This window comes from Protopterus annectens, chromosome 5.part0 (genome assembly GCF_019279795.1).
Source record: "Protopterus annectens isolate FY-2018-M chromosome 5.part0, PAN1.0, whole genome shotgun sequence".
Classification (NCBI taxonomy): domain Eukaryota; kingdom Metazoa; phylum Chordata; order Ceratodontiformes; family Protopteridae; genus Protopterus; species Protopterus annectens.
In genome coordinates this window covers 793,790,387-793,814,077 of record NC_056735.1, presented here as the reverse complement: position 1 = coordinate 793,814,077, position 23,691 = coordinate 793,790,387, and the positions used below count along the sequence as shown (strand labels likewise).

The following is a 23,691-nucleotide window of genomic DNA, read 5'->3' as shown; positions in this document are numbered from 1 at the left end:
GGCTTAGCAAGTCCACTAGAGCCCTATTAAAAACCAGAGATAAGGCATGGAAAACCTGGAAGAAAGTTAACACTAGTCTATCCAAACAAAACTATCAACACCTTAGGAATCAGGTCACAAAACAAGCAAAGCTCGATAAACAGAACTACTTTCTAGGTATCCAAAACAAACGAACACTCCAAAACCCCCCAAAGGTTCTGGCATGCAATTAACTCCCTACTAAAACCTGATAAAACCTCCACACCAGCTTTCACTTCCACCTCTGCAAAAACATAGCAATATAGCCTCCCAATTCAGTCACCACTTTACTGAATCTATTAAATCTCTATCAACTCAACTATCTAAAAAAATAGCTACTCATCCATGTCAACAGCTTTTAGCAACACACCTCCCTTTACATTCTCATCTGTCCCAACCTCTACAATAAAAAACTCTTAAAACTTAAACCCAATACTCTTGCAGCAGATGGTATACCTGCACATTTTCTAAAAATGGCTGCTGACTCCCTATCCTACCCAGTCTCAATCCTAATCGACCGTTCCATACAGGAATCCCATATCCCTCAAATGTGGAAAATCTCTTACATTATTCCCCTTCATAAGGGTGGGAATTTCTATATTTTTTCCAACTACCACCCCATTGCCATTCTATCTCCTTTATCAAAGATACTTGAGAAATGCATACATTATCAGGTCATGCATTTCCTAGATACTAACAATCTCCTCTCTTCTACACAACATGGCTTCTACCCACACCACAGCAAAACCACAGCCCTTCTCTCCTTCACAAACCTGGGTAACCAACATAGAAATAACAACAGATTAGTAAATGCTATAGTCCTGGACCTCTCTAAAGCATTTGACATGGTTTCTCACTTCATACTAATAGATACTCGTACCTATTTATCCTTTGCCCCTGACACTATTGTATGGTTTATAAACTATCCATCAGACAGACAACAAGATGTCCAGTGGCAAGGAGTTATATCATCTTTACTCCGAACCACCATTGGTGTAACTCATGGTTCCATATTCGGTCCACCTCTCTTGTCTATCTTCACCAATAATCTAGACACCTCTACCCTGCAGGCCTCACTCATACAGTATGCTGATGATTGCACCCTAATCTGCTCTGCCCCATCTCTCACCACTCCACAGCACCTCTCCCAAGAATCTTTTGCCTCAGTAGAAAGATGGATCACAAATATTCAACTTATCTTAAAATCCCAGAAAAACTAAACTACTTCTATTTACCCCAAATAAATCAAAAACCTCCCCACTCTCCTTCTCTATCTCCTCCAATAATGGAACTGTCATTCCACCCTCTCTCCACACCAAGCTGCTTGGTGTCGAAATAGATAACAGCCTACACTTTGACATTCATATGTCTCAAACTATTAAAAAGGTACACAAGAAAATTGGTTCCCTATACAGACAAAAATCTTTCTAGCAGATCAAGCTTGGGTCACCATAGCTCAAACCCACCTTCTTTCCACACTAATGTATGCAGCTCCAGTTCTCACCTATGTAAGAAAATATGACCTGGACAAACTTGAGTCTTGTTATATCAAAATTGCCAAGTTTGCTAAACATTCCTGCTTTAGAACACACCATTGTATACCTCTTAGGCAACTTCAGTGGCTTGAGCACCCTCAGTTATTAACCTATCACCAACTAGTAATAACATATAACAACCTAAAACATCCTGAAAAAACTCCAGCCTTTAGGCAATTACTGAATAACTACATACCAAATTGTTCACTCCGCTCTGCCATTAAATCACTCCTCTCTATCTCTACAGCCAACAATACAGCAGGTAAAGCTCTATTTTCTCACAGTATAGCAAAAAGTTGGAATAATCTCCCTCTCTCCATGACTTCTGCATCAAATACTGCACAATTCAAAAATTCCCTTAAGGCTCATCTTATAAGCTCTTGGCTCTGTCCATGTGTTACATAATCCTAAAGGATGTTACCTCAATCTTTCTCTCTTTCTCCCATTTTCAGGCCCTCAGCAACAATGGTTGTAACAAATGGTATCCCTTGACATACAGTAATGTTGTTATGATCTCTCTCTAGATATTTGATGACTAACATAATGTTCACATGTAATTATTGCTGATAAGAACTTTTTTGTACTGTTATATTATTTACAAAATACTGTTCAATAACAAAGTCTTTTTTTACATTATGTATTATGTTCACTATTTGTTGTATTAATTAAGTGGAGCTTTTCTCCCCGAGCCTCCTCTGTAAATGGACCCTGTCCAGTCGGACAATCCTGGTTAACAAATGTAAAATAAAATAAATAAAAAATAAAGGGGGCTATCATCCAGAAAAATATGAAGGCTGCTTGTCCCTACTGTCTGCAGACTATCAGTAGACTCCTGTAGCCTAATGCAACAGTATTGCTTGCTTAATCCCTGCCTCAGTCTGTCTTAGTCACAACCCATTGGCCTACAGGGGAGGGGATTGTATTGGCTTCATCCTAGCCCTTCAAACCTTAGATTCCACTGAATGGATTGTCTGTCTTACCTCCGCCATACCTTAATACCACTGCCACTCTTTTTAACAGCCCACAGACCCAAAGAGTGACCTCACTGATGAGGATGGCAGTGTACTTATCGATTACATCCTTACCCTACCCCCTTGATAGTATGATAAGCACTTGTGTCACAGTGAGGTCCTGATATGCCCCTGGTTGCTTGTCCACATTCTCTCCCTCTTTCTGTGAGTATTACTATAACTGGTTTGGTGGAGCAAACCTACATCCCCAGTCTATTGGAGAGCAGCCATAAAAAACCTCCACTGGCTGGGTAGAACTGCTGCAAGAACTGTAACTTTCAGGCTCTCTGCCCCAGTAAGGGCAAACTGGCAATGGATATTGCATGCTATTTCCCAGAATGTCAAGTGCCCATGCGGGTTCCTATTACGTTATTGAAAGATAACGTAATCGAACGCTCAGAACTTTGAAACGGCCGCATTTTGAAGATCGCATTGTGGGATCACAGTACAGTGACAATTGGGATCTTTGCCCTTTCCTCACTGTAGTGGGATCTCGGAGTTAGAATATATATTTAGTGGGGGTTGTGGTTGGCACAGCCCTCCACAATAAAAGCTTTGAAATGTGGCCTTTTTGACATTTTGGGTGTTCAATTATGTTACCTTTCGATAACGTAATATGAACCCTGCCATTGCCACTAGTGAAAATAAAGTAATCCCAGTCATAGTCATGCTTTTACCCTTGTATACCATGCAGGCAGCTGGAAACTGAAAAGTAATATCAGAATATCTCACAAAGGGACAGTAATGAGAATTCCTTCCTTGTAGAGTTTAAGGGTTTGCATGGGTTTTTTAATACACATGCAAAGCAAATAATACTTAAAAGCCTGTATAGCAAATGTCTGGGTTAGAGGAAAAAAAAATCCTCCTTTCAATATTGCATTTCAAAACCATATTTCAATCAGCTGGTGGATTCATATAATATTTTAGAAATTCAGACAAAGCTTTTATCAGGTACATCAAAAAATAATTCACGGGGCATATAGTGAGGACACCAGCATAGGCCTTGGTGTATCAGAAATACTAAGTCTTCTAGCAGAGAAAGTACTCACCCTGTTCTCCATGAATATGTCAAAAAGATGTATTGAGTTGTTTGCATAACAAGACCAGCACTTCCAAAATTAATATCCTTAAATGATTCCACAACATTACTAATCCATATTTATGATTATTTGCTAGTTTATTGGGAAGCAAAATGATTTCTTTCAGACATTCTGCTGTAGCAGATATTTGCCAGTAGAATGAATCTATTTAAACTGATGATGGTTTCATATGTTGGGATGGTGCAGTGGTGCAGTGGTTGCATTTTTGCATCACAGCAAGAGGTTATCTGGTTTCTCAGCTGGGGTGCCTTCTGTGTGGAGTCTGCATGTCCTCCCTCTGTCCATGTGCGTTTCCTCCCACATTACAAAGACATGCATCCAGAATGTTTCTCCCTGACCTCTGAGGAAAATTGGCTTTGTTCCAAGTTGGACTTTTCCAGTAAAGAAATGTTAAATTAATAAATTAATACTACCACCCTTCTGTGCACAACTAAATCCATCGAATAATTTACAATCCCACTTCCAGCTACTCTGACACACCCAGGTTACATAACCCTCCCATGACTTTGTCCTGCCGAAATACATAGCCCACTCAAAACATCCGCTCTAACCCTAAACCTTACTTCCTATTTCTTAAACTTCCCAATCACTCCCTAAGACTCACATTTAGATACATAAACCTAAATGGCACAATCACTATCGGTCCCTAACTCTCATGTCCCGTCCTATAACCTTAAAACACTTATCCCACTTCAATTTCCTGACCCTAACTGTAACTCTCTTTTAGCAGTGTAAGTGAGTGACAAATACCCATTTACTTACAATATTAACTGATAACAACTACATCTTGTTGAACACACAGTTTGATTACAAATGAAGCAGCAAACCAACACAATTCAACAAAATGCTGAAAAACTTATCTTCAATGAAATCTGACTCAAATAAATTAATGATACCCACTGTGGTTGGGACACTACAAAAATAAATGCCAGAAAAACATTTCCCTTTCTTGTTTTCTTTGTTTTTATTTCAAGTTCTACTTAACATTTTTGTTCCAGAATATGACCTGGATGCAAAGAATGAACTCAAACATAAGATGGGTGTCCATTTAACTTGCACCTAAAGCACAAAATCTTGCTACCTCTGAAATATTATGATCCAAGAAAGCTAATAATATCTAATATTTAATACTGTAATGTTATAGAGTGGTATAACTTCCTGAAGTCCAGTTCTTTTCCAATCATCCACAAAAGCACAAAAATTTAATAACTCCATGGAACACCTTCCCCAACCTGGTGAACACTTCCACCATTGTCAAATTTGTCTATCAAATTTTATACAATACTAGAATAACAGATTAAGACCGCGGTGGTGGTGCTGCGGTAGCGTTGTCGCCTGACAGTTAGACATTGCCAGTTAGATTCTCAGTTAGAGCATCTTCTATGTGTTGTCATGCGTAAATGGGCATTCCTTTGTTGAAGGTTGTGTGTTAGGCCTGGCAAGCCAGCACTTGAAAGTCTACTGCCAATCATTAGCAGATCGGAGTTCTGCTGTGGTGACCCCTAACTGGGAAAAAGCTGAATGACAACACACACACACTAGAATAACAGATTAAATTGTAATTCAGCCAGATACACCCTGAAAGAAAATGACTAATTTAACTATTGAACATTCTCTTCTGCTTGGATTTCACAGATGATATAAAACATAGAGCTTCTAAAATGCTAGCAATAAAGTTGATACCTTTTAATTTGTATCTCTTTGGATTTCTCTGTATGTGTCAATCAAGCTATAGATACAAACACACATGCAGTGCACACACACACACACACACACACACACACACACACACACACACACTTGAATGTGCTAGGAAATTTATATCTATCTTTGTGTGTGTGTGTGTGTGTGTGTGTGTGTGTGTGTGTGTGTGTGTGTGTGTGTGTGTGTGTGTGTGTGAGGAGAGAGAGAAAGAGTTTGTATCTGCTCTTTTTGTCTGTCTGTCTAGATATATTCATCTAAGAGGAACAATAAGAGGGGGAAATGCTGGCTGGGACATGTAACTCTAAGATGAAGATCAGGAAAAAGAACTTTGGTCATAACAGCAGAAATTAATCTGTAAGAATAATATCAGAAAGTTGCATCAAAAGACAATATGTTACTGAACTGCACACTTGCTGGAACTGCCTGCAGGAACAGACAGTTTAATTTGTATTATTGTATTCCTTTCTTGTTCCATTCAGGAATATGGATGTCAATCTAATTGACATGGAACAGATAAAGCTTATTACGGTGATAAAGGAAATATAGGAGTGATGTTACAGGGAGAGGTTACAAGAGCTAAATGAATTCTCATTTAATGACAGACATAAAAGAGGAGACGATATTGTGATGGTGAAACATGCTGAACCAGAAAGAAGAAGGAGTAAAGATACACTCACTTACCCCAATAAAGTTGCAAAATAATTGACACTACAAAACACTTTTTCTTACAGTAAGAGTAGTACGACCCCCAAACAAAGGCTTTAGATGGAAGGCAGACCAAGAGAAAGGGCAAAACAAGGGGAAAATGAAAAAAAAAAACTAGCTACCAAAAAATGCACTTTAAATAGTCATCTTGCCTTTTCTGCCAAAACAACTAGGTAATGCAAAGTAATATGAATTTGTTGTTTATCTGCACTCTCTATGGCCAGAGTTATTCATTATTTTTAAATTATCTGCATTTTATCTTTTTCTTTTCATTTATCATATTTTCTGAAAGAATGCATTTGTATATTTAAAACCAGATTGTTTCATGTCATTGCGTATGAAAACGTAATGTAAATATAGTTTTGTCTTCTATTTAAGACATGGCTGGAATCAGTTGGCTGATCATGTTAATTCCCCTGATTAAGAAATAAACAATGGATGGGAATAAATAATTGATGTGATTTTGATGTTTATCAGTTGTCTGGTAACTGTAACATGATTAACCAATTGCTATCAAACATTAAGAAATGCTATGGTGGAAGTAATTTACTTCATAGTCTCCAGTACTTCTATATCCAGCATAGCAAACCTTTATAGTTAGAAATCTGGTAGAAGAAAGAAAAAAAGTTTGGCTGCCATAATTTCTATTTGTTTGATGAGAAAAACAGCTAAGAGTCTTCATTTTTATAATAGCAGAGATTCTTCATTTATCTGATAGGAGTGAATTTGAAAAAAAAGCCTGCAAAAAATAATTTTGCAATCACATGCACTGAAATAAAATCAGTACATGTGTTCCAAAGACAAACTGCATCTACTTACACTTTATATCTTTTTATGGTAAAAGAAAAACCTTTAACGTTCCAGAAATAAATGCTTATAACAAAAGACAGTCAGAAAATATTAACTTTCCAGAAGTAAATGTTCACAAGTGAGTCAAAAATATCAGTTTTGACTCATATATAGTAGGATTCTACCCTGGGATTCAGAAAGATTTGCCCCTCCATTATTAATTGACTAATGCAGGAATGTCAGTCAGAACAACGGCATGAATCACTGCTGTAGCACGTCATTATTATATCTCTGAATCATATACAATTCTACCAGAGCTGACAGCACTAGTACTTCCTCTATCATTTCATGCATGATGGATGAAAAGGCACTTAAACACACACACACACACACACACACACACACACACACACACACACACACACACACACACACACACACACACACACTCACAAAAGAACATCCATGCACTCTCAAAAAAGCACAAGCTACTACAGACTTGTTGACATTCACAGAACGACTCACTCAACACAAACACACACACAGATACAAACCGACACACATACAGACACAAACACATCCACCACCCCCACACACACACACATCCAGGAAGCTGCTTTTATGACCCTACTGACAAACACACATGGTTCAAAATACACACAGACATATGCAAACAGAGACACATGCATACACTCTAAGGAATGGCTCTGTGATACTTACCTGTGGTTGCTGCATGACCCATGCCTATCTCATATGGGTGAAGGGCCATTGCCATTTCTGTGGGACAGCACATGGCTAAGTAGCACTAGCTGTTCCTTTGCATGTGGCTTCACCAGCTGGGCTACTTTCAATACTATGGTCAGTGCCAGCATAAAGCAGTAGCAGTAGATTAGCCACTGCATCATACAGACTTACCACAGGTGGCTTAATGGCTACGGTGTCTGCCTTACAAACACAAGGTGTAGGGTTTGAGTCTCACAAGGGATAATTGGCTAGGTGTAAAATGGCTCGCAAAGGCAGTTAGCTTAGTGCTAAAAACAAAAAAAAAATGTGGAAACTTTTGGAGTTAAAACTTCTTATTGTGGTAAGCCTTTCTGAAACCCAGAGCTAGTGCCAGTCATAGAAACATGATTCATCTATTTGTAATTTGGGGAAAAAATCAAAACTGGATTTTAGTTTCACGAAGATCAGCAAAGTAAACTCTGAAAATATATTGATAATAATAAACAAATACCTTTAACCTCTCTGTGACATTCTCTGACACAATAGTTCCTTATTTATAAATTCTAATTCCAAGTCATCCCTCCTTGAAAAAAGTAGAAAAACACTTAAAGCCTAGAATTTTAAGTTGCCTGTAATTATACTATATTCATTTCAATAGAGACAATAAAATTAAATTCACTTCAGCAGACCTCAGAAATGCTGACAGGGGGTATTCAACACAATTTGCATATGGTTGTTTGGTATAATAAAAAGGGGAAAATGATATGTGTAGAGATGTTAGACCACCACAAAAAAATTCATGAAATATCCTTGAGAAAGTGGAACAACTTAAATATTTTGCTATGCCATTAGAATCATAATTTTTATGGCATCCCGTTGCTAAAGGATTTAGTCTAAGATTCATGAACATATTCATTAACATCTATAGGTCTTGTTATATCTTATGCTGTTTACTGTATTTTTAACATATTGTTTGGAAATTCTCTTTATACTGTATTTTAACAAATTGTGTAAAATTTTACTTACCATGGAGCTTTTCTTCCCGGGCCACCACTGAACGTGGACGTGTGTCCAGTCGGACCATTCCGGTTAACAGTGTAAAATTAAATAAATAAATAAAATAAATAAAATATTCAAATCACATTAAACGAGATGCTATTTCTGCAGAAGAAAGAAAGGTGGTTCTTGTCTCAATTTTGATGACATCTTTGTAACTAATAAACATACATTTCCTTTTGGTCCTGTGGAATAATGGTTGCCAGTTTGTCCTGCTCTAATGACAGCTAGGCAACATCTGGAATATCAGCAATAGGGCAAACTGGATCTCTATATAATAACAAGACATATTACAAGATATTCATTTATGCACATGCTTCTTCTTCCCATATAACATACCTCTAATAATAAGAATCTGTATTTTTCTGGATTTTTCATGGAACATCTACATTATCTTGTGACATATCACTGTAGAATTGTATTTCAGATATAATCTTTTTCTTATTTCACAGCCATCCCTGTTATCTAATGGACTGATCTGTTATCATTAAATAACTGTTAAGTTATGTCAATTACTGTAGAATATAAGATTGAATAGTATAACATTCATAAATTTTAAACGGGTCGTGTATACACATTTTCTCTAGGGATTGTAGACCTGAGCGAATATCACTGCTGTGAACATGAGTGACTGTTTTTAAACTAGATATTTTATATATATATATATATATATATATATATATATATATATATATATATATATTTATATATGTATATATATATATATATATATATATATATATAAATATATATATATATATATATATATATATATATATACATATATATATATATATATATATATGTATACATATATAGGTGTTGTTGTGTTGTGTCTTTTGGCTTTTCCCTGTTAGGGGTCGCCACAGTGGAACTCCGGTTCGCTAATGATTGGCAGCAGATTTTTACATGCTGAGTTGCCAGCCCTGATGCACAACATTCAATGAAGGCATGCTCATTCACACCTGTCTCCACACAGAAGAGGCTCTAGCTGAGAATCGAACCGGACAGCATCTTACTGTGAGGCAACAATGCTATCGCAGCACCATATTTTACTTTAAAATTCTTTAATAGATTTATCATTTGAGATGAGTAGACAAATATATATATATATATATATATATATATATATATATATATATATATATATATATATATATATATATATATATTATCAAGTGTTTGGTAGGTTTTTTATTTAGAATTTGTGTTTTGTACTACATTTTCTTAAATAATATGTATTGTATTTAGCCCAACAAAATTTAGTGTTATGTATTGTTATTTTCCTTTTAATTTTTAATTTTCCATTCCTTTCCTCACTTGACACATAGACCTAAAGCAGGTCTAATAGATGAAAGCAATCTATGTTAAAAAATGTTAAAACATGTTTCTGAATGTATGTAGAAAAGTTTTCTTAGGAATTTTGAAGACTTCTGTTAACTTTTTCTTTTTTGATACTACAGTGAAATGCTTTCAGGAAATTTTAGCAATTATTAATGCATAATTTTTAGTTTAAATTTTAATTTAGTTTAGTTTAGTTTAGTTTCATTTTGTTTTGTTTTGTTTAGTTTAACATATCCTGGAATCACTCCTTTTGAAGTAGGGCAGCACTGTGTTGAATATCATACTGGTGTGTTAACAACAGAGCTACCTAGTAAACCACTCACATGCTTTTAAACCTGCTTTTAAATAGGTTTAAAATAGGTATCTACATGGAATAGTGAATTTCTACACTTTATTCTGTTTTTTTCAACTGCTATTTAGATCACTTGTTTGTGTGTTTTTAATAAAGAAGATTCAAATTGCTTGTGCTTCCCTACTTTCATTAGTGGATATAAACATTGGAAAGTTTTTAAAGAAAGTATTTATACCACCTTTATTAGGTGGGGTATTCACATTATGTTTTTTATTAGGTGCCTGAACTCTAAGAAACTGTAGGGAATCTTAGATATTCCACACAGAGACGTTTCCTCATTACTTTTTGTTAGAATGTTAGAATTTATGATTCACAGACTACATATATGGAACTGCTGTATTGTATTGTATAGTGTACCTTGAACGACGATCACATATTCCATCAACTCCAGTCCAACCTAGGGGGCAGTGGTAACTTTGTAAACAAACTCCCTTTAGCCGTGGTCCACATCTTTCAAATTCTTCTTCTGTTCTATCTCTTTCACCTTAGAACAAAAAATGCATAAATCATATTAATAAAAACAGTGGCCTACATGTAATTTCCTGAATAGCTATTTAATGCTGACAACAAATATATGCACTGTAAATAGAAATCTGTGTCTTTACATCAAACAAGATTCAGTTTATTTACATCTTTTGACCAGGACAGAGCACAGATCTGCACGGAAGCTTTTCAATCTCATTCTATAAGCACTGTCTGGTTAAGTAATTAAATGAGATAACAGACAGCAGCTAAATGGAGAACTAGAGAATCAAAACCTGGACTATAGGTGGTAGTTTGTTAATAGTCAATACATTTAATCCTCTGTACTAACTGCCAGTGACAGAAAGGGAGATATTAATCAAGATGTTTTAATTCAAAATAGGTCACAGAATCATAAAGTGTGTAAACAACAACTAATTGCACTGTGTGTATTTTTATTCTGTTTGCCAAACTTTACATGTGACTTAGTTTTTCAACCATATTATGGTTTCTTAATTAAAATTCAATATGTCTGGTAGTTAGCACCAAGTATTATGGCTCAGAGCCATTAAAAAGCTGCTTCTAGTACCCATTTATTTTTCCATATTAATTTGCTACAGTATGACTCTGAAGAATTCAGTTATCCAGGCAGTGCACCTGGGTCACCCCTGTAAAGGAATATGTCTATAATAATAATAATAATAATAATAATAATAATAATAATAATAATAATCATAATAATAATAATAATAATGATGATAATAAATGTAAGACATTTACAGGAAGCTGAACAAAATCTGCATGAGACAAAAGATACTTAAAGGAATATTTCTTTATAAAAAGCATATTAAATGAGATTCAATAGACTTATCTAAACCCACCAAGCACATTTTTACATTTTGATTTCATTGCCCAGTCATCCAGTCTTTAGTATATGTTTTTTTAGCTGAATCATGATACTTCAAAATTACCAAATGGCATTTTCTCTTTAAGAAATTAAAGATAAATATTGTTGCAATAAATCCAATCCTATTTAAAAAAATAATGCAATATTTCCTTTTCAGTTATATATGTTCAGATTATAAGATAATGATTGGTGAAACAGGTGAAACATTTCATAGAAAATAACCAAAATTGAAATATGGGTGAGGTTACAGCATTTTAAAACATACCCATAACTCCTGCAGAAAATCATGAATGGTTTATAAAAAGCACTCCTTCTGAGATGTGTCATAAAATCTAGTCACAAAAGTTTCAAATATTTCTTTTTTTATGTGCACTTTTACAGCAATGTCAAATGTGATACAATATGATAAACATTTATGGCAAACTAACTTATTAGGAAACTGCCAGTGGTATAGAAGGTAGAGCTTGCTTCCTTATGACAATATAATCCATCCAAAATGAATACAGCAATAAATATGTGAACAACTAGACATAACATTAGACTACAGGACTCTCTTTCAAAGCATGTGGTATGGATGTATGAAATCTGAGAAAGCTGCCAGGGTTTTATTATATCACCTTTGTATTTCTTTGAATAAGCAATAATATTAATTATAAAATAAAAGGAGAAAGGGGAGACTTAGTGTGGATTACTGAAGAATCAGAATGATTGATAGTCTTGTTCAGTTATCTAAATAGTTTTACTGCAAAACACAGGATTTTCAAGCAGATTCATCAAATTTTCAGTGACAGCCTATTTTTCTTCTTGAGCAGCTTTCATTGGTTGATTTGGTTCCTCCTCTGGTTGAAATCTGACAAATTAGAAGCAACATTTCACATAAGTTTTAACGTCTTCTTCTTCTTCCCAAAGAATTTTAGTATGTTAACTTCTTACTCAGGATTAACATGCTCTTAGGAACAGTAAATGCTGTCACCAATTCACATGTTTCTCAACATACGCCTCCTAACAAACAAACTTTAGTATGTGCAATAAACTATGAACATAATTAAGAAACAGGAAGAAAAGAAAAAAAAATAAAGCTATACTCCAGTAATGTAATTCTAAAACAATTATCATACATTTCATCAGAATCAGTTAACACTACTTCTAACAATAATCGCTCTTTGTGTCATAGCCTTCTGTCACCACTATGTGGCAGTGTTACCTCCACTCATAGTAGTTCTACACAGTCTGAGCTACTCATTATTTTTCTCCTGGGCTGCCTACGCTTGAACTATTTTCACTCTTTCACCACTGAGACACTAACTTTAATCTTGTGCTGTTCCTCCCGCGTTTCTAAATATCTGCTTTAAAACTGCTATGTTTTTTGACTCTGTTCCAAAATGTCTCCACACTAAAGAAGTGACAATAGAGACACAACTTTTGATAAATTATAGGGTACATTTGCCATAACTAACAGTTATTCATTTTGGGAATGTTTCAGAGAAACTTAAAAGCTGAAAAGTGGAAGGAAGCCACCCATCCAGGGGTGGGAATTGAACACAAGCCTGTCACAAAACAGTTAACAGGACAATTATATCAACAGTTTCACAAGTGGAGCAATAAGCAGGAATACAATATCACTAGTATGGATGCATGACTTAGAATACTAAATGAAAAAATCCTTTCAAAATAAGTATTGAGAAAAATCCAAAATCCTGTTATGTACTAAATATGCATATAATCAACATACTGAGGAAGACTTTCATAGCTATCCACTCAATGCATCAGGCATATATGAAACCCTAAGTAAAACTCAAATGCACAAAGGGCATAGCACATTTATCACCATTTGCACAGGGAGCATTAAGCCAAGGTTTACACCAAAGTAATGAGTGTGAGTGAGTACAAAGCACAGAACATTCAGTAAAGTAGAACAATTCTCAGGGCCAGTAACAGGAGATATATCCCAATCAATATTAAGGTTTTCTTCACTTGCATGTGTGTGGGTCGGTATCAGCAGTTTTTGTGAAATGTTTGTGTGTGACTGCATGATCACAATTAAGCTCTGTGCTAGCACTACATCCTAATATGTCTGACAGGTGTGAGCTGTGAATGGTAGAGTTGTCAGTTTAGTGTTGTTGCTCTCAAACAAATGAATTGTCTCTACCAGGATTTGCACCATCATCACTTCCACATCCCTGATTTGAAGTGGAGGTACTACTTAAATGTGAGCGATGTGGGTTGCATGAGCTCTGTTTCTGACTACATCCAGGACCATGACCCATGGCCTACCACATCTGGGTGTGGACAACTCAATTACTGATGGAGCAGTGGAAATAGTGGCACTACTGGAGTGGGATCTGGCATGGCCACATCACCTAACACCAGAGGATGTTGCATTTATATGGACACATAGATGCTGGCCATCTCCCAGCAGGCATTCCACCACAGACAATGTTAGATTGAGTGTGTCACTCATCCTATTGAATGAGTCACCCAAATGGCTGAGTCAGCCATGCATGTCAGAATGCGCCATGTTTAGGACTTACACAGTCTCTTCTGAGGCCTTGGTGGAACATGTCTGCGCATCCATGATGGCCCTATAGTTAACATCTTATGGTACATAATGGCACAACTGCATCAGGATGAGTGCGGATAATAGTCAATCTCCATACACCTCTAACAACCCTCCTGTGTGGTGACACATCCTCACAATGACTGTGGGAAGACTCAAACAGATCAGCAACTGGAGTAACCACATTACCCTGATCAATCATGTCACCATCAACCTGTCCTATATCTGAGGTCTGAGTGGAATGGGTATGAGAAGGCATACTGACTGTGCCTGAAATAAGGCCATTGAGTGTGTAAGCCACAACTCCAGTATCAGACTGAACCTCTGTACCCCCAAATGTGCCACTATATCACTGCCATTATCATCAGAGGCTACCAATACTCTGACATCAGGTGGTATGAGTTCTACACTGCCCCTGTCAGGATCACCTGTGATAATAATCAATAAACACAAGCAGGAAAGAAATAGTCAGTGGAAATGATCCAAATTTGTTTCTACACACTCATGTTAAACAATTTCAGATGTTAACAAAATACAATACTTTTTTACTTTCTCCTCATTCTTATGTCTAAATAGTGACTATTACTATTAAAATGAAATTTGTGCTCACTATCTGCATGTGGTCTTTCATATGGTAATTGTGATGTCCCTGGAAAAAGTGGAAAAGGGGGAAGGCATTGGAAAGAAGGCTTGTAAGCACCACAATGCAAATGACACAAGAACAAAAGAATACTGTGTTGACTAACTTCCCTCAAGAAATATCGCAGAATCAATCAAACTGACTATTCCCGCTGTCAAAATCTCTGTTGAATTCTTCTCTCTTCTAAGGAACACATCTTGATGTTTTCAGATGTAGAAGTAGTAACACATAAAGATGTCTAGAATTACATATATATGTCCTGGGACTTTTTCTTGGGACCTGCTTGGCCTGTTGTCCACATCATGAAGTCTGTTTGAAACCTCTGCTAAACTGTCTAGATCTCTCACAATGGACAAGAAATGCTCATTTTCAGTAAGTGCTTGTTCCATAGCAGGACTCCTCCCCCATAGCCATCTGTTCTCTTGCTACTGTAGCTGTCCTGCTGAGTGCAGCTGTAATCATATCAGTAGCATGGTGTTGCATCTGATTATAGTTTTTGTCATGGCTGCCCACTGCATTCACTTTAGCAACCACCTGCTGTCATGTGTTTTTTCTAGAAGGCATATCACCTCTGCCTCTGTTAAGCAGGAAGGATCCATGGCAGAGTAAGGCTTCAATGAGGACCTCATTCTGTGCATAATTGAATGGTGGCTAGTGTGTAACAGATGGTCTGTGTGCCATAATCCTGTATGACATGAAGTAGAAAAAAATATTTATAACATATACAGAAAGCATTCTCAAGCTTAGAGTGCCCCCCCCCCCCACCAAAAAAATGAAACATTGATATACTAGCATTATATCCATACTGTTAACATTTCTGTAAAGATAGCAGTTGTGTAATGACTGTTGGAGGCAGGATTATCAATAAATAGTCAAAAAATTCAAAGTCCAACTGCAATGACAATTTCCATTTGTCTCTCTACTATTGTGTAGGACACTATGGGACATCTGAGAAACCTAACACCTCTGTTACCCACACATGCACAACCACTTGAAGTTGATAATAAACACAACACAGTTGTCTGCAGTAAATGGGAGATGATGGTACTGAATTTACAGTACAGAGGTGGGGTGTTGAAGAGTCCAGGATTTTTTTTTGCCATTCCTTGTGGAGCACTATAGGTTTAGGATGTTGCAGAGGGACAATACTGGGTCTCAGTATAAGACTGAAGCTTGGAACAGAGTAGCCAAGGCTGTCTGCAGTGTAAATGTCATCCCTCACATTGGAGGGAATTGTCATCACCACTATAATGACCTGGAATGGCACAAGAAAGACCCACTTAGCTGATGGAAGGATGTGTTTAGAACTGCTGACATCTGTGAGTTGTTTAAGTATACTGGCCCATCAGTATTAAATGATACAGAGTGCAGGACACAGCCAACACTGTTAATGAATACATTTTCATTTCTCATATTTTCTTCTTTTCTTTTCTACAGCTGCTGAAAATATTGCTGTGAACAGGTAGTCACACCAAGAGAGGTTAACTCACCTCAGAAATGCACAGGGTATGTATGCATCAGGTCTTACTGTAAGGCTAATAAGTATTACAATTTTATGCACTACGGCAATACTAAAATAAATAGTTTTATTTATGATATCATAGCAGTGCAACTGATTAATGGATGTGGTAAAGGTGCATAGACTGGATAATCATAACTGTCTAATTTCTGAATGTATATAGTCTTGCCATATGCCATGGATCTAATTCTCTCTCTTTTTTTGTCTCATCCCACCCCTTCTCTCTCATTTAACTTTTTTTGAGGGGGCATATCTTATATCCCTTAAAGTTTTTTCTGTTGTTATTCATTTCTGCTTACAAAAACTCATATGTAGCACAGAGATGTAGACCAACCACTGCATATCAGCCCACCATCCCTTCACAGGTTGCAGCATGGACACCCACCACTGCAGGGTCCCATTGTGTCAGTGCTGTCAGTGCTGCTTGCACAACCCCTGTCCTATCAAGTCCATGTGAATCGGGTACCTCTGCCTGGTAGCTGGTGCACTGGTACCATCAGGGAATAGTAATGGTGGTGGTGATGATTTTGTCACCCTCCAAGAGCTGACAGGGCTGGTCGAGGGTATAATGGAAAAGGTCCTCACTGCCTGATTTGGCTGTGTAGAAAAGGTGCTTCATTACATTGTCAAGACAATGCCATGTCAAACACTGATTCAGAAAACTGAGACCAGAGACAGTGATGACAGTTTGGAGGATGAAGATTAGATTATCATTCTCAGGCTTGACAGGGATGCATGTCTGATATCCCCTACCTATCCCCAGTCATGGTCTTCTCAAACATTTTGTATCTATCATCATCCTTGTCTGTCTTGTTTGACCTGTATGTCTGTGCCTGCTTCCTCACCTAACCTTCCTACCAAACCCTCAAATTCCTAAGCCCCTTCCCCAACATTCCTCTCTCTTTGAAAGGAAAACAAGTAAAATATGGGCAGCAGTCCCACACAAAAATGACCCATACCTAGCTCTCCACTTCATCTTTGTACCTTTTCGACACAGTTGATTTGGTACAATTGGGGTGTGGTGACAGTCCAAATTCAGCAAACTGTGTCTAAACTTCTACATTTATGTTGTGAAGAAGTGGATAGCTATGGGTCTCTCCAACCACCTTCCTGCAAATTCCTCTATTCTTTCCCCTGTGTCCTCTCCTCTGCTTGCCTCCATTTCACCACCTTTTGTCAACTCTTTTTTCACAATTAATCTGGTCAAAAAATAGAATTACACACAACAAACATGGACAGAAATGGCCCATAAGAAAGCCTTCACTTTTTCCTCTCTCAGCATTTACACATACATTGGCATTGTGCACCAATGGTGAGTGATGGTAAACAGCTGTTCATGTCCTATGGCAAAACCTGGTCAGTTTGCCATCACCCATAGTAGTCCAGTCTTCCTCGAGCAATGGTGCTTAAATCTGCTGCACTGTCAAAATACAGAGTAAAGTCAGAGTAAAGGAAGTCATTGGCAACGTTTATTCTAACAGTTCTCTGCTTATTGGATGAAGCCAACTGCAGCATCCTCTGTGGAGTGCTGAAATAAACCAGCTCTCAGAAGATTTATTTTTGACTATAAAGGGTTTGATTCCAGGTGTATGTTGCATTATTTCATACTGTGATGTTAAACCTCTATGACATGTTTCATGACACATATCTTATTTGTAAACCAGTTAAGCATTTGTCAACACATCCATGACCATAATGAGGATTTAATAAATCACCCTTATTCAACTCATGTCTCCATCAGGTTTTGCCCTTCCTATAGCTTCTTGATCCCCAGAGCCATCAGTTACTGATACATAATATGACAGATGAATACTGAGGAAACTCCATAAGATATGCAATAATGACCCATAACACCACCCTTTCATATGTGTCTGTATATATGTGTCTATCTTCATCCATTCTCTCTCTCACCCCTTTGTACTGTTGACTGTTCATTAGGCTGATGAATCTAAATGTCATTTTATGGTATTTTCAGACTACCATTACTTTGCTGAAGAATAATAACTACATCTTCCATTTGCTGAATAGGTTATCACTGTTCCTTTGAAAGGTATTATTTTCTCATTCATGAAGTAGGATTGTCTTGTTGGGGTGCTGCAATAATGATCAAGTCTGTAAATTTAGTTTTTCATCATAACGGTTTGAATCTAGCATTAGCTTAAACTCTTACTGCCTCTTTATATAAGTGTCTTTCCTATATATGTGTTGCCTATGTATATCTGTCTAAGCCCCTTCTGTTTATCAGTTGTTGTCATCAACATTTTAGTGAGGTCTGAAAATGAACAACTGTAGTATGTGATACTAAATAGCATTTCAAGTGTTATTGCGAAATAGTGAGTTTTTGCCTTACACTGCATTGCAATCCAAATTAGCTTGTGATTTCCTTGAAGTATGTCTCATATGTAGTAGGTATAAAATATTATTTCAGTAGCTATTACTGACACAATTTGACCAGGCAACATATTTATAATAGTAATTTTTAGGTATTCTTAAAGTCATGATAAAAAGTAATTATAATAATCACCAACTGACACCCTTTGTAAAATTATGGTATGTAAACCTTAATTTTACTGGAATAAAACTTTGCTTTTTCATTTAGCTCAGTGAATTTACACTTTGTGCCACAGATAAATGTAGGTTGACAGGTGGAAATTCTTCACTAAGTACTGTCCTGATTGCTGATGACCTCTCATCCCCACTAAACTTGTTTGTGCTATAGAAGTCAAAGCAAATTAAAGTTTTTCACTTTTTCCTTCTGCATAGCACTCTGTTTACTTACAGCCTAATGTTGAGCAAATGGAGACTGCAAGCACAACACTTTTGCATGGAACTTTGTCCCTAACATGTAAAGATATAATACAACATATGGAGCATATGTATGCAACATGTTAAGATAAAACAGCTCTGTTGTAAATGTGACTGGAATCACAACATTTCCTCGCTGATTTTTATTTGTGCAAAGGCTGGCAAGGAGCACCACTGAACACCACTAAGCAGTTGTACTTCATGGTCCAAGTTCAACACATCAGTGTATAGTCACACATGTGATAACACTTTGCCAACATCTGCACCAATACATTGCCATTTAGAAAGAAATTTTGAAAACACAAATAAGTATTGCTACTGAATTATATTACTTAATTACATGAAAATTGTTTAATGTACTCATTTGAAATGCAGTGGACTGCGTGATTAACTGACCACTTCATTCTGGACAGTTGAGTCTGCACTGCAGCACTGACACAGTAATATACAACTACATAAACCTTAGTGAACATAATTCATTTTTATCGATCCTGCATTGGAACATTAAGTATTGCTTGGTATTGACAGTCCACATTGCCCATGCACAAGCACATAACATTGCTAATCTCGGGTTCCTATTAGCTTGTTGAACACTCAAAAGAGCAAGTGCTCTTTGATTGACAGCTAACAGATGAAACCACAAAAAGTCGAATGGCCGGAACAGCAATTTTTTTCCAGGGAAAAAAATCGCTGGGCCATTATCAGGACTTTGTAGCTTCCTCCACTGTGGTGCAATCTCGGATTTGGCATATTTAATTGGGGGGGTGGGGGGCACAGCTCCCCACATACCGGGGTATGTGGGGCAAAGCCCCCCCACTTAATTTTGTTTGTGGATTTGGTTTTTTTTTTTTTTTTTGGGAACAGTGATTTGTTTCTCTGGCCCATTCAACTTTTTTTGGTTTTGTCTATTAGCTGTCAGTCAAAGAGCGTTCACTCTTTTGAGTGTCTGACAAGCTAATAGGAACCAGCTAATCTCAGTACCATTCATTAAGGTTTACATGCCATCATCATAACCTGATGATGCTTGAATGCTTCATTGTCCATTCTGTGTTTCATAAGTGTGTGTGTCTCATTTACACATCACAGGTGCATGTCATTCACACTTCTGATATATATATATATATATATATATATATATATATATATATATATATATATATATATAAAATATATAAAACAGCATAGCTGACATAAATCAGCAGTATGTATGTATTATTGATCATAACATTGCTCTTACTCAGCAAATCTTCTCCAACACATAATGAGAAGTTAATCCTATCTGTACTGCACTGTCACAGTATAAAAGTCAAACTTATGGGGTAGCGATTGATTTAAATGTTGTGTTCTTTGGACTGGATTGTCAAAGGGTTTTAGTCGCACATTAATCAGTGTGTGTGTGTGTGTGTGTGTGTGTGTGTGTGTGTGTGTGTGTGTGTGTGTGTGTGTGTGTGTGTGTGCGCGTGTGTGTGTGTTTGTGTGTAGCTTTGTGTAAGTACGATCTTAACTACTGCTAGGCTCAATCAATTAGCAGCCTAGAGTTAATGTTACACTGTGAGATGAGTCCACATCACTGTCAGACTCTTCTCCCAACATCATCTCTGCAACACAATGCTGATGTCATTCTCTATAAATTGCACTCTCACACAGTTGAAGTCATACTTCTGCAGTGTCACTTGCATTAAGTACTGTGTCCTCTAGATATCATAGTTAGGGGATTTTGATCTCACAGCAGTCAACTTGTGCGTGTGTGTGTGTATAGTGTGTAACTGTGACCTGACCTACTGCTTACCTCAATAAAATATTAGTCTGGAGTTAATTTCACACTATAGAGTGAGTCCACATCAATGCCAGACTCTTTTCCCAACATCACCTTCTGTGCAACACAACACTGATATCATCCTTTATAAAGTACAGTTTCACACTATTGAAAGCAGATTACCGAAAGGTAGTGGGTTCTAATCTCACAGCAGTTAAATTGTGTATATGATTGTGGTTCCATATCATCACTGGAGAATTCATTCAACAGCTGTTCTCTTTGACTTCTACTCATAAGAAACATTTACATTATCAGAGCAACCTCACATCCCCTTTTCACTCTGTCCACGAACAGATATTGTTGACAACACAATGATGAGGTCTTTTTTTCAATAATGCACTCTCACACTGTTAATATCAGACCTCTCTTGTGGCAAATGTGTATAATACACTTGTGTATAGATTGCATCAGCTAATAGGTAGGGAGTTTGAGTACAGCAATGACATTCTCCTAACTAGGTGTTTGCATGAATGTAAATGGATGCAGGAGTGTCTTTCACCTCTTAGTAGTGACATTTTCAATTCCACATAGCTGTAGAGGTCTGTCAGAAAATATTTTGTGTTATTGAAGGTTTTGTGCAAATCCATATTTGTTGCTATGACAGATCTGAATGGAGAGATGATAAAATCAGCAAACAAAGGAGAATATTATTGCTTGGATTGAATTCAACCTCAAGTCTTGGTGAGTACCTTCAAGAGGTAGACCCTGTGTTTACAAAATCTCATCAAGATGAAACTGATATATAGACTGTAATTTATATAGTATATATCATGGACAGAAGCAGATAAAAAAATAAAAAAGACAGCTGGGTGCACAAGTCCCAAGATAAAAATGTGCCAAATCCTGGTAGGCACACTTGGTTTAGTACTGGAAAAAATGACAGTGTAGAATCCTAAATACAAGGAAACATTCTTACAATGGGGCTAGGCCAGGCTCAGGGGAAAGATGGCCTCCCTGTTGAAGAAAGGAGTAGTAGTCCACAAAAAACCCCCACAAAAACAGGCGGGCCAGAAAAGAGCCATAAAGATGATAGAGTTGACTATTTAGGATAAGAAAGAAATTAAGTATTGTTACTATTATGCAAGAAGCCCAGACTTGTCTGATAGAAGATATACAAAAAGATTAAGAGAGAAATTAAAGGAAAGAAACATACCTGCACAAGAAAAACTATCAAAAGCTTCAAATGTAAATCTGTATTCATTAATACAATAGATTCATGAAGAACATTATATAGACCAAGAATGGAAAACGGAACAACTGAGGAAGTACAAAAATATAAAGAACAGAATCTAGAGATTTTTGAAAGATATAAAAAAGAAATACGGATGTGGGAAAGCAAGGGGTATCTGATATAGAGCAATATTTATGCAAAGGAGAATGCCAAACTAATCAATACAAAAATACAGCTCCAAAGATATTTTTAAAGAAATACAGACCAAGGCACCCAGATATGGCAAATTTCACAATACAAAAAATAAGATCTCAAAGAGGGAACATAGAATAGAAGATTAGTAAAGTAGAAATCATACAAATAGAAGCTGAGGTTACAGAGTACCTGTGAAGTGAATGATTTAGTGTAGAAAGACTAACACTTGTTATGTCACAGTATGATGGAACAATGAGTCCCAAGAGTAAAGGGATACATGAGGAGTTGGAGACATCTGAGGAAGAATTACAGACATGGGAAAGAAAAATAAATTAATTTGGTGCAATATTTATGCAAAGGAAAAAGCAAAACTAAAGGTAAAGGCATCCAGATATGGAAAATGTTTCAATGCTAAAAATAAGAAAACAGAGAGAAAAGGTAGAGAAGAGGATCAGTAATGGAAAAGTTAAAGAAATAGAAACTGCAATTATGGATTAACTGTAAAGTGAAGGATTTAGTGTAGAAAATCCAACTCTGGTCACATCACAACATGATATAGCAATGAGTTCTCAAATTAAGGAGAAACCAGTGGAATGGGAAGCATCTGATCAGTTGCCACATGAAGATACTTTGGAGACTTCAGAAGGAAAACAGTACAGAGAGCACTTCTAATGCTTAAAAGCCAAATAAAGGCAAGATGGTATTCATAATGGTATTCTGTTGTTAAAGGCAAGATGGTATTCATAATGGTATTCTGTTGTTAAAGGCAAGATGGTATTCATAATGGTATGCTGTTGTTAAAGGCAAGATGGTATTCATAATTGTATTCTGTTGTGTTCCATTTTTCTTTTGCACAGCTGCCATGAAAACGGAGTGCAATGTTAGGACCAATACCACTAGACTGGCAAGTATGAGGGAGGCATGTAATATGTATGCAGCAGAAGAGTAGTATTGTTGTAACACTAAAAGTTAAAGATAGCTTGTTTGGTATTTTATACACTTGTATCAACTTGAGAATGCATATCTCATCTGTAAAAGAAAGTATGCATGCATTAGTCTGTAGCACAAACCAAGACAACAATATCAAACTTTAATCAGAGGCAGTGGGTTCAAATGCCACAATTTCCAGCTATACAGTACTGTTAATTCTTACATGATGTGTAACTTAAATGTTTAAAGTAAACACTCTATACCAGTGGCACGTATGTCCTGCTGTAAACTGTAATCTCTATAACTGGAACATGCATATGTGTAGTATATGCACATGTAAAGGAGTTCATGCC

The 23,691-nt window shown here is 36.7% G+C and overlaps 1 long non-coding RNA gene across 1 annotated transcript in view; it reads right to left on the bottom strand.

Moving 5' to 3' along the window:
• Window positions 1-23,691, bottom strand: part of LOC122802832 — a 67,847-nt gene that overhangs the window by 24,492 nt on the left and 19,664 nt on the right. Inside the window, exon 2 of the long non-coding RNA XR_006364988.1 lies at window positions 10,694-10,820. This is a non-coding gene — a long non-coding RNA (uncharacterized LOC122802832). The remainder of the gene's footprint in view (window positions 1-10,693; window positions 10,821-23,691) is intronic.